Below are 9728 nucleotides of genomic sequence, written 5' to 3'. Positions count from 1 at the left end.
AAAATTTCAAATAGTAGCCTTTATAGCCATTACTTGTCACAAAGAATTTTGTCAATTGGGCTTCAATTATACTTTGTCTGTTAGTTATTATAATTGGAGTATTTTCTTAATCTGGTAACAGTCAAAGTAGAAGTGGGCATGTTAACACACTGAATCAGAAACATAAGCCAGTCGTACAGTCTGTGCTCCTTTCTGCCAACAAAGGAAGTTTGTCATTAAATGTATTGACATGTTCAGCAGGTACATATTTTTTCTGTATTTTATTCTTTCCTTGTACATTATGCTATGGCACAATAGTAATGCTTTTAATGGCTGTGGGTTTTGAACATATTACAATCTAAAGAGCAGATTGAATATTCAGTAAACACATTTTTTGATGTAATTAGACGAAAAGAGAGTGCTTTTCAGCGTGAATAAGAGTACCCTTGAAAATAATCAGATTAACAATTCATCATCAAGTGTAACAAAGTATTTGTTTACCCATTTGGCAGCTCAATAAGTTTGAGAACTCTGTCCAAGTCCTGAGGTTATATTGTCACCGGTGGATCTCAAAAATGGTGACATCATTAATTTGTTGCCTTAAGTAACCCATTTTCCAGCTTTCAGCTGAGCAATACCCGATATTTATGTGCAAAATGGAGTTTTATGCCTCATAAGGATTTTATGTTGTCTAATTAATTTCACAGTCAAGGTCTGCTCTGAAGATAATGTGTTCATTAACTCTTAAAATACTTGTTTAAAAAGGGATGGGCAGATGGAAATTCTATTAAAATAAATAACATTTTATACTACGGGGTGCTTATTTTATGCTAATCTACTATAAAAGATGAATGTGAGGACACATCTTTCATCTCTTAGAGAGGTGATCTCTCTCCTGTGCTGCAAATAAAGTAATGTTCACAGCGCTTACTGCTTTGCTTAGAAGCACACAGTGAAGCACACTTTTAAAATACACATTAAATACTCATCTCACTGCAGTCTCTTAATGCTGGTACTTGCCAGTGTAATGCAGTCACACCTGGGTGAAACATTACACCATAAACAGGCCAAAACTCTCCAGGATCTATATATATATATGTGTGTGTAAATCAAAACACAATGTCAAAGTGAGATTATGTTAGACAAAGGTACTTTATTTCTATTGTCACAACTGGCTCAGTTTTCATCAGCTTGAGCTCCAAATATGTTTCAGCCGCCCTTTGAGCTTAATGCTAATATTAGCAGCTAGCGTGATTATATGATTATGGTGCATAATGATGCACAGCATGTAGCTGAGGCTAATGCGTACCTACAGGTCACAAAGAGCACAGGAGAAGAACAAAGTTTTACTGGGTTTAGCCTTGATCCACAAGTCAACACAAAGCAACATTCCTGAATACTAAGCAAGGTAAGTGTGTTAGCTGTGGTACAGTGATTATTAACTAGCGTCAGAAGTCATGAGTGCTACCAAATGGTTGGTTGTAGTGACAACAGATGATCTAAACAGAAACATATCATTTAACTGTCAGTGTGACACTGGGGACGCATATTTACACTACAAGCCTGAAGGCATAAAGACGCCTGGTTATGCTTTAAAGCAGTGACTGTCAGCCTGATCAGATTCTCAACATATTATACATCTTTTAAAGACTACAGTCTAGACCTGCTCTGTATGAAATGTGCCCTGAGAGAACTCCTGTCATGATTTGGAGCTAGGGTGACCGGATGAGAATTGGTGAAATTCTGGGCAGGGTAGTTGGGAGTGGGCGTATCAGATGGATTAACATGTATTGAATAATTTAGAGCAACATCAGGCTCTGATAATTTGTTATGAATATTATTAAGATCAGCAGGTTCTGTGGATAACAGTACAGTGGCTGTTTTTACAAGACCCATGAGCTTTTTCACACAGGTGTGCTCAAGTTATTTTAGACATCTTTTCAGCAGCTAATTGTCATTAAACTGTAGGAGCTTACAAACACATTTTTTAGATATTTTTAACAGAAATTACTCCCACAGTGGTGGCTGCACTCTCAATCATCTGGTTTAAACAGATTGAATCACAACAATGATATGTTTGTTGGTTTTCTGGCAAATACCCCTTCAGAAGCCACACCCCTGGCCCACAATTAATAGCAATTATTAATAATACTTAGGGCAAACAACTTATAAAAAAGGATTTAAGTTGAATTCAGGAAAACTGCTGGTAAGTCCTTAATTTTTTTAGGATATTTAGTCAGCCAATTTGGTGGTATATGCATAGAACTGACTTTCTTTCAAATAATTATTTCTTTGCTTGTGGACAGTTTTTTCCAAATACCACAGTTTTTATTCAGGTTTTTGAAGAACCACTGTGAAGCTCAGTGTGGTGGCTCTGTCCATCACCATTTCCAAACTGCCTGACTCCACTTAACTCTCAGCTACTCCAAAAGTGGACAAAGAGATGGGGAATGGGTGTGGTGGGCAGAGTGAAGCAGCTAGCTAGCCACCTGTAACGTTACCCACCTGTCACTCAAAGTGAATATGCCCTACCAAACAAGCAAAAATTCACCCCCTGTACAAGTGTCACGAACAGGGAAATTAGCTACAGAGAACAAAACTGTAAGTTTCAGCTGTAGATTTGGTCATTTCATAGCCCTGGAGGTTTCTGCTTCTTTTTATTATATGACAGGGGTGTCCCGATCTGATATTGATATCGGATATCAGTCCGATATCAGCCAAAAAACGAGTATCGGATTTTATCGGACTGCATCTAAAATCTCTGATATAAGCGCTCCGATAAGCAGTCCATTTTCCATTCCAGCACTTCTATCCATGTGGTTGCTGACTATTGTTCTGTTTGAGTAACATCACTTGATCAAGCCTTTTCTAACATTCCACATTACAAAATAAGTAATAAAGGTATGTATGATTCGTGCTGATATCGTATCAGATCGATATCGGTATCGGCCAATACCCAAGGCTGCAATATCGGTATCGCATCGGAAGTGAAAAAGTTGTGTCGGGACATCCCTATTATATGATATAAACATGTCACTGTCACAGGTGACTTTGCATGACAAATTGAGACTGTTGACAAAGACTGATGTGAAAGTGACTCCAGGAATAGTTCGCATGAGTTCAGGCATAGGTGTGTTCTGAGAGGAGAAGCAACAATGAGTACTTTAGTAAGTTCTATATAATGCTACCAGGGCTATACCCTACCCAGAATCGGATTTGGCTGTTTCAACTACGGCTGCACGATATGGGAAAAAAAATATTGCAAATATTCTGACTGAAATTGCAATAGCGATACAGTTAGTGCAATGACAGTTTTTGCATCACAAGTTTGATGATGATATGAACAAGATTTGTAGACCAAATATTGAAACAAGTATTTGACTACTGGTTCCCTTTTTTCATATGGATCATGCTTACAGAACTGCCAGATTTCTGAATGGGGTCCAGTGGAACATTCAGGTTGACGGTGGCATTCACATAAAATAGTAAACAAGCCAAATTAGTCCTTGGACCTAATGCTAATATGTGCTAACTACACTAATGACGGATCATTTTTTGCCAACGCAAGGTATCAAACAAAAGCGTGTATTGCATTAAGTGTATTGTATTAAGTTGCTGTGAGCTGCAATTTCACCACTCCTAAGCAGAAGGCCGCTGCCTCTATCTCACTCACTACTTCACATACATGGTGTGAGCAGCTGTCCATGTACGCATCTGTTTGGGAGTATATTCAGGCTTTCAGACTCACCCTGTTTCTGAGTAGCTGCCTGTACCCGTTGCAGATATCTTCACCAAGCAGACAAGATGACTTGACGTAGCGGAATGATTTTACCCTGGAGAGCAGCGTGAAAGCGAGGAGCGCTCACTCTGCAGCTACTTCTGGGGACAGAAATGTCCCCAGATGTACTCTGCACACAGACCAAACAAAAAAAAATAAAAATAAAAAAAATAAATAAAAAAAAAGACTGCTCGACTCACTAGTTTGAGAAGTCTCCAACTGATGAGACTCTAAATGCTACCTAACCAAGGTCATGCTTTTATGCATGAAAAATTTATTAGCATGAAATATATTTTGTCTTTGTAATTTTGATCAAGTTAACAAGGCCATGTGGATGAAATAAGGCTTTGGCTACACAACCCACATCCCTGACTATTGCCCTTGAAGTTGTGTTTCATGGTATGACATCTGCTTAAGCATGCTGCTACATCAACTCTGGGATACTCTGGAAAAAGTTACTCCATGAACAACTCTGTCTGCTAGAAATTACATTTCTATCCAGCTAAAGTGCAATAGCAAATAGTATTTTAAGGGAAACATAATACCGAACAAAAGACATTTCTATTACATAATGAAGAAATGTTGTTAATTAACGTGCCTGTCAAAGTCACTGACAACCTATTTCATTTCTTTTCCCCAAAGTGGGCAGTCTTGTAAGACACTATTGGCTTGTTGTGACTACAGCATTATTCAGGAGTCAGCAGTGTGTGTGACATAAGATTTCTGCGTCAGCGCTTGCATGTATGCACTGAAGCAAGCAGATGACAAAAACAAGTGCTCACCTTGAGTCACAGCTGCACAAGACTTCAAGTCAGATGGACAAAGCTATTTTATTGCCAAAACCTACCCAAAAAACAATCTTCAAACTTCAGATTTCTGACAATTGTATTATCTCAAGTGAGAAACTTGACTTGCAGTCAGGACTCAAAAACAGCACAGACAAAAATGACCAAAAGTACAGACAACTAAAACAGAAATGGCTCTGTACATATAATATATAGAATACAATAAAAACACACCACACACAGTAAAATGGCTAATTACATGTGCAAATTTTGCAGGTAATTATAGACTATTCCAAGACATTTGCACTATTCAATAAGTTCAATGCCAGTTCCATTGGTGAGAGTCTGTGATGGAGGATGAGACACACTCCTCTTAAAAGCAACGACCACGTCCTTGGTCTTTGAGGTAGTTAATTACTTTCCCTAACCAAAAACCTTTTATTGCCTAAACATACCCAAAATGGTGATATTTCCTTTACCAAAGCACGTTATGTACCTGTCATCCACCCCAATCATCTTCTTGCAAATCCAGCAAGATTAACTGTTTCAAGGAAACATTGTCTGTAAACGTAATCAGTATCTCACTGACTGAGATCAATTCAATACGTATTTTTGATAAATGTTCAATGATACCATATCTCTTAAAATTTTTAAATGGCCAACGACTCGGTTCGACACGATTCAGCTCTGTCATGATCCTTAAATCCTTATAATCTAAGTAAATATAGTAACAGTAGAGAGAGAGATGTGGTGTTAACATGTTATTATGAGTCTCATATGAGATACTGTAGCCTAAATGAGAATCGGTGAACAACCTTTAAAATTGTTTAAAATATTAGTATTTTTGCAGTAAGATGATCTGCTGCTCTGTTTCATATGAGGAGTGCTGTGATTTTGAGTTGTGTGGGAGAACAGTGACGCTCCGTGTTACCTGCTCTCACAGTGACATGATGACTCTGTGGTTCAGACTTGTGTCTCTGTACTCTGCTGTCCGACACGTTTTGCATAAATGATTTGCAGCAGTGTTCTTTCTTATAAAACCCAAACTTATTTTATACTTCACAGGAGATGGAGGAGGGAGTGCTTGTTTTGTGTGATCGCGGCAGCAGGTGTTCAGCAAGGGTGGTGCAGGCAGAGGCAGGAAGAGAAAGAAAACGGAGGAAAGTTACAGTGCCACTTCACTGATGCCAAAAATTAAGCATATGTGCATCCTAATGAGATGTATCAATATGCTAGTGCTGCATCAATTTGTCTCTGATTCATGTTCAGCTTTTTACCAATACAGGCCGTCTGAACCGATGCACTTGTATCTTACACATTAAAGATGCATCAGATGCATGAGTGAATCTTTTTACACCCCTAATAATCAGGTAAGAATTACATTTGTTCCCACAACTTAATTCTGAAAACATTTCAGTAATATACCGATATAATTTCTACGAGGCAGGGTTGCCATGAAACAGAGTGAACTGAGTAACTGCACTGTGTATTCATCATTACCTCTATGATGTGAAATAATTTACCATTCCTTAAAGTTCATACTTGGTCGTTAATTATCAGTTTCATTCATACAGTATATCATCAGTGTGCAGATTTGAAGCTTTGAAACATGTCTTGAGATGAAAAAGTGACCATATATCTTTTTATTGTAACCATATTGCCTGGTAACTTACCTCACATTTTGGAGAATAAGCCATTTGGCATGCTCCAGAGAACTCACCAGGACCTGTTGCATTTGGGTTATATGCTTAGATGGATAGAGCAATAAAATGTAGCAATAACTATAACACTCATAAAAGCAAGAAAGCATGAAGACCAAGGCAAAAAGCATCCTAACACAAAACAGTTCTGTCGCTGTGTCTTGCTGTTGTCATTTTCAAAGGAGAAAAATCCCCCAATTTTTCCACTGTGATAGAATTTTCCCTGTATGACTGTTCAACACTGGTTTTAAACATTATGTTTATAATGTAGCATTTATTTCTGGCCATCTACTATGATTGATGAACACTTTATTACACTACCACACTCTACTGTAGCTGGCCTACAAACACAACAGCTACTGGAGGCTCTCTAGTACTGTAGCTGGTTTGTAAGTTTTTTTAAAAGGATAGAATTTTTATTTATACCTCAATTTCAAGGAAGAGAAACTTACAGGCCACACTTTATAGAATTACAACTGCACTCTGGCTTATAAAGAGACAAGCAGGCATCCAGCCATCGCAGAGCCAAGTAATCACTGAAACTTTAAAATCGATTCTGTAATGAAACCAGTGTAGAGAATCTGAGGAGGAGAGGCTGATATGGATGAATGAAGCGTGTTTATTCTTTATCAATAATAAGCAACTTATTGGCAGCAGAATTACACACAAACTGGAGCTGAGCCACAGCTTGTTGAGGACAAATAGCAAGAAATTGTAAAAGGAAAAAAGCCAATGTTCTTAAAAAAAAACAAAAAAAACACAGGAGTCTGTTCCATCTATTCAATATTCCAGTTTGATTAAATAATGTCCTAGTTTAAAAATTGAGTCACAGCATTCTGAATTCATTTGGACCACCTTGATGTACAGTTTTAGTGCTGTGAAACCAATTTGTCTGCTGATGTATTCCCGCCGTCACGAGGGCCTACAGTTATGTAAAAGAGAAATTTGGTATATATTCACCATAGCTTGTAGGAGAGGAGATTAAGATTAATAACACAGCAATGAAATAACCTAAGGGGAGAAAAGCAAAGGCACTTCACAAGTAAATAATGAGGCAGGAGAAAAACACACGCCCAAGGACTTAACATTTTCTTTTTGACAGGTAAGATGGGAGCTACATCTGGAGGTTATTATGAGCTGTCAACAAACAACCTCAATTTAAAATCAATTTCAAGAGTGCAGTGGTTCTTTAGGATCCTAAAAACTTCTAAAATAGGCCAAGCGTTGAAAATTTCATCTTTTCATTCACTTGATTAATCTGCTGATCTATTAGATCTTGACTTGTCACTTCATTTGTCTCAAATCCAGATACAATCTATATATGATTAAATACATATTCATGTACACCTAGCCACAGGTCTCCAATTAGTCAGATAAGAAATCCAATTTGCATCTGTTCATGCTAGATGCAAATCTGGGTGAGCTGTAACACTCCAGTCAAGACGGTGGAGGTAAAGCAGCAATAACAGCTGGCAATGGCTGAAGATGTCAGAAGAACCAAAGGTCATTAGCCAATACCTGATGTTTCTGGAGAATCTAGACCATAAACAATAAAGCTGGATAACAACCAACCACCAACTAATGCCAATGCTTCTATTACTCATACAGATAAACTGACAAAGGAGGCAAAAGTTTTGTTTACAGCATGGGCAGTCCGTCCTTGGTCAGACTGCCAACCCAATTCTGTTTTCTGGCATATCCAGATTGATTTTAGAAAGCCTGGACTAGGGATGTTCCTGGAGACTAATTTCCCTGTTGAGTAAATGCAAAATTTAATTTAGGCTAGGCAACTAGTCTGACATTAAGAAAACACTCAGAAAATAGTTCAAATTGAGCACAATTTATTAATTTATAATGTTAAACACTGTCCGAAAAAAATACTGTGCGTATTAAGAGCCATTTGAAGCCGTTAATCACAGTCTACAATCGCCAAATCGTACTTTGCACTACAAACATGACACATTAATATACAAAACATGACAAGAACTCACTAAATGCTTTGGACCGAAGAGGATCAAAATGTCTGTGGGTAAACAACCCGGAGCTGACGTTAGCTGCCAGCCTGCTACACAGTGTTGCTAGCATAAACAGTGCTAACAGCAGGAGCTGCTGCTGCTCTGCTTGCAGGTTAATGTCCGTGTCTGTGCTGTATGTGGTCCCATGTTGCTCCAGTCAAGTGATTATATATCAGTTTATTCTGTCATGGTGTACATTCAACATTATTTCCATTTTCTAGACTCAAACACTGCCAAACCGTGCTGTTTTTACAAGCTGTCATCTGTCTGCTGCCACTTTAGGGGAAGACTAATAGACACCAACTTGACATCGTGACTTTCTGGAGGGCATCTCCACCATGCTATTAGTGTTGTCAAAAACAACAAAATATCCATGCTAAAATACGTTTGATCCGAATTTCTTGCAGTATTGATAGTTCAGTACCACTTCCTCGTGTTCTCTTCTCTCTGACAGCAAGTTCACACCACACACAGCTGCAGTGCGAATACAGCCCCACCACTCCTCATTTACTCACAGTGCTGTCTCCTTCTCATCTCATTTGCTCAGGTTGAACATCCATTGTCATGTTATAGCCTTGTTATCTTTTAGTAAAAACCTTTCGTAAAGTTTTCCCTGTGGTATCGAATATCAATATTTTCAAGGTACTGTATCGAAATTCCAGTATTTTGACAAAACTAGTATTTACTGGCGCCTACGTCACGACCACAGCAACCCATGCAGATAAGCTAGTGATAGTGATGTTATTGATTAATCATTATTTGACTCATCATCGTTGAGACTTTAACCGAAGCTTATAGGTTGTCTCACAGTTTGGTTTGGATGGCCTTGTTAGAATAACAAGTAGCAGTAATTGAGCCCCATTTGACATCATTTCTACATGTGTTGAGTAAGGACAGGTGGACAAGAGCAGCTGTTTTGAGCAAGAGAGCTGTATTGTTTTATGAGTCAGTTTAAATTGTTTGTGCTTCATGAATTTATGTTTCACGTAACAAATGTGCTGCTAGAATTGTTTCAACAAAAATTAAACTGAGAGAAAGACAATGCATTTTGTATCTTATTCATTACTAACTGATTGATTGTTAACATTTTCAACTATTTAGTCACTCACTCACTCACTCACTCACTCCACATGCACTGCAACTCTAATTATCAAGAACCCTTATTCCCAAACTGGGGTACGTGTACCCCCAGGGGTACTTGTGATGTAGGTGGTATGTGAAAAAAACAGTGATTTGCAAATGCAGGCAAAAATTGTGTGTGAACATGATTGAAAACTCAGACTCTCTCAGATTCAGCCAAAGACTGCAGAGTTATGTGTGTCCTCTCAAGCTCATTCTTCTCATTAACCTGTGTTGAGTATTTCACAGTTTCAAATGGATTTATATATAACTGTATAACTGTAAGACTGTACATATGTGTGTGTGGAGGGGTCTTACAACGTGAATATATATATGTATAAATATAAGAGTG

Source organism: Lutjanus erythropterus, chromosome 1, assembly GCF_056507025.1.
Source record: "Lutjanus erythropterus isolate fLutEry1 chromosome 1, fLutEry1.hap2, whole genome shotgun sequence".
Classification (NCBI taxonomy): domain Eukaryota; kingdom Metazoa; phylum Chordata; class Actinopteri; order Lutjaniformes; family Lutjanidae; genus Lutjanus; species Lutjanus erythropterus.
The sequence above is the reverse complement of the archived record's forward strand: the minus strand, read 5'-3'. Positions refer to the sequence as shown.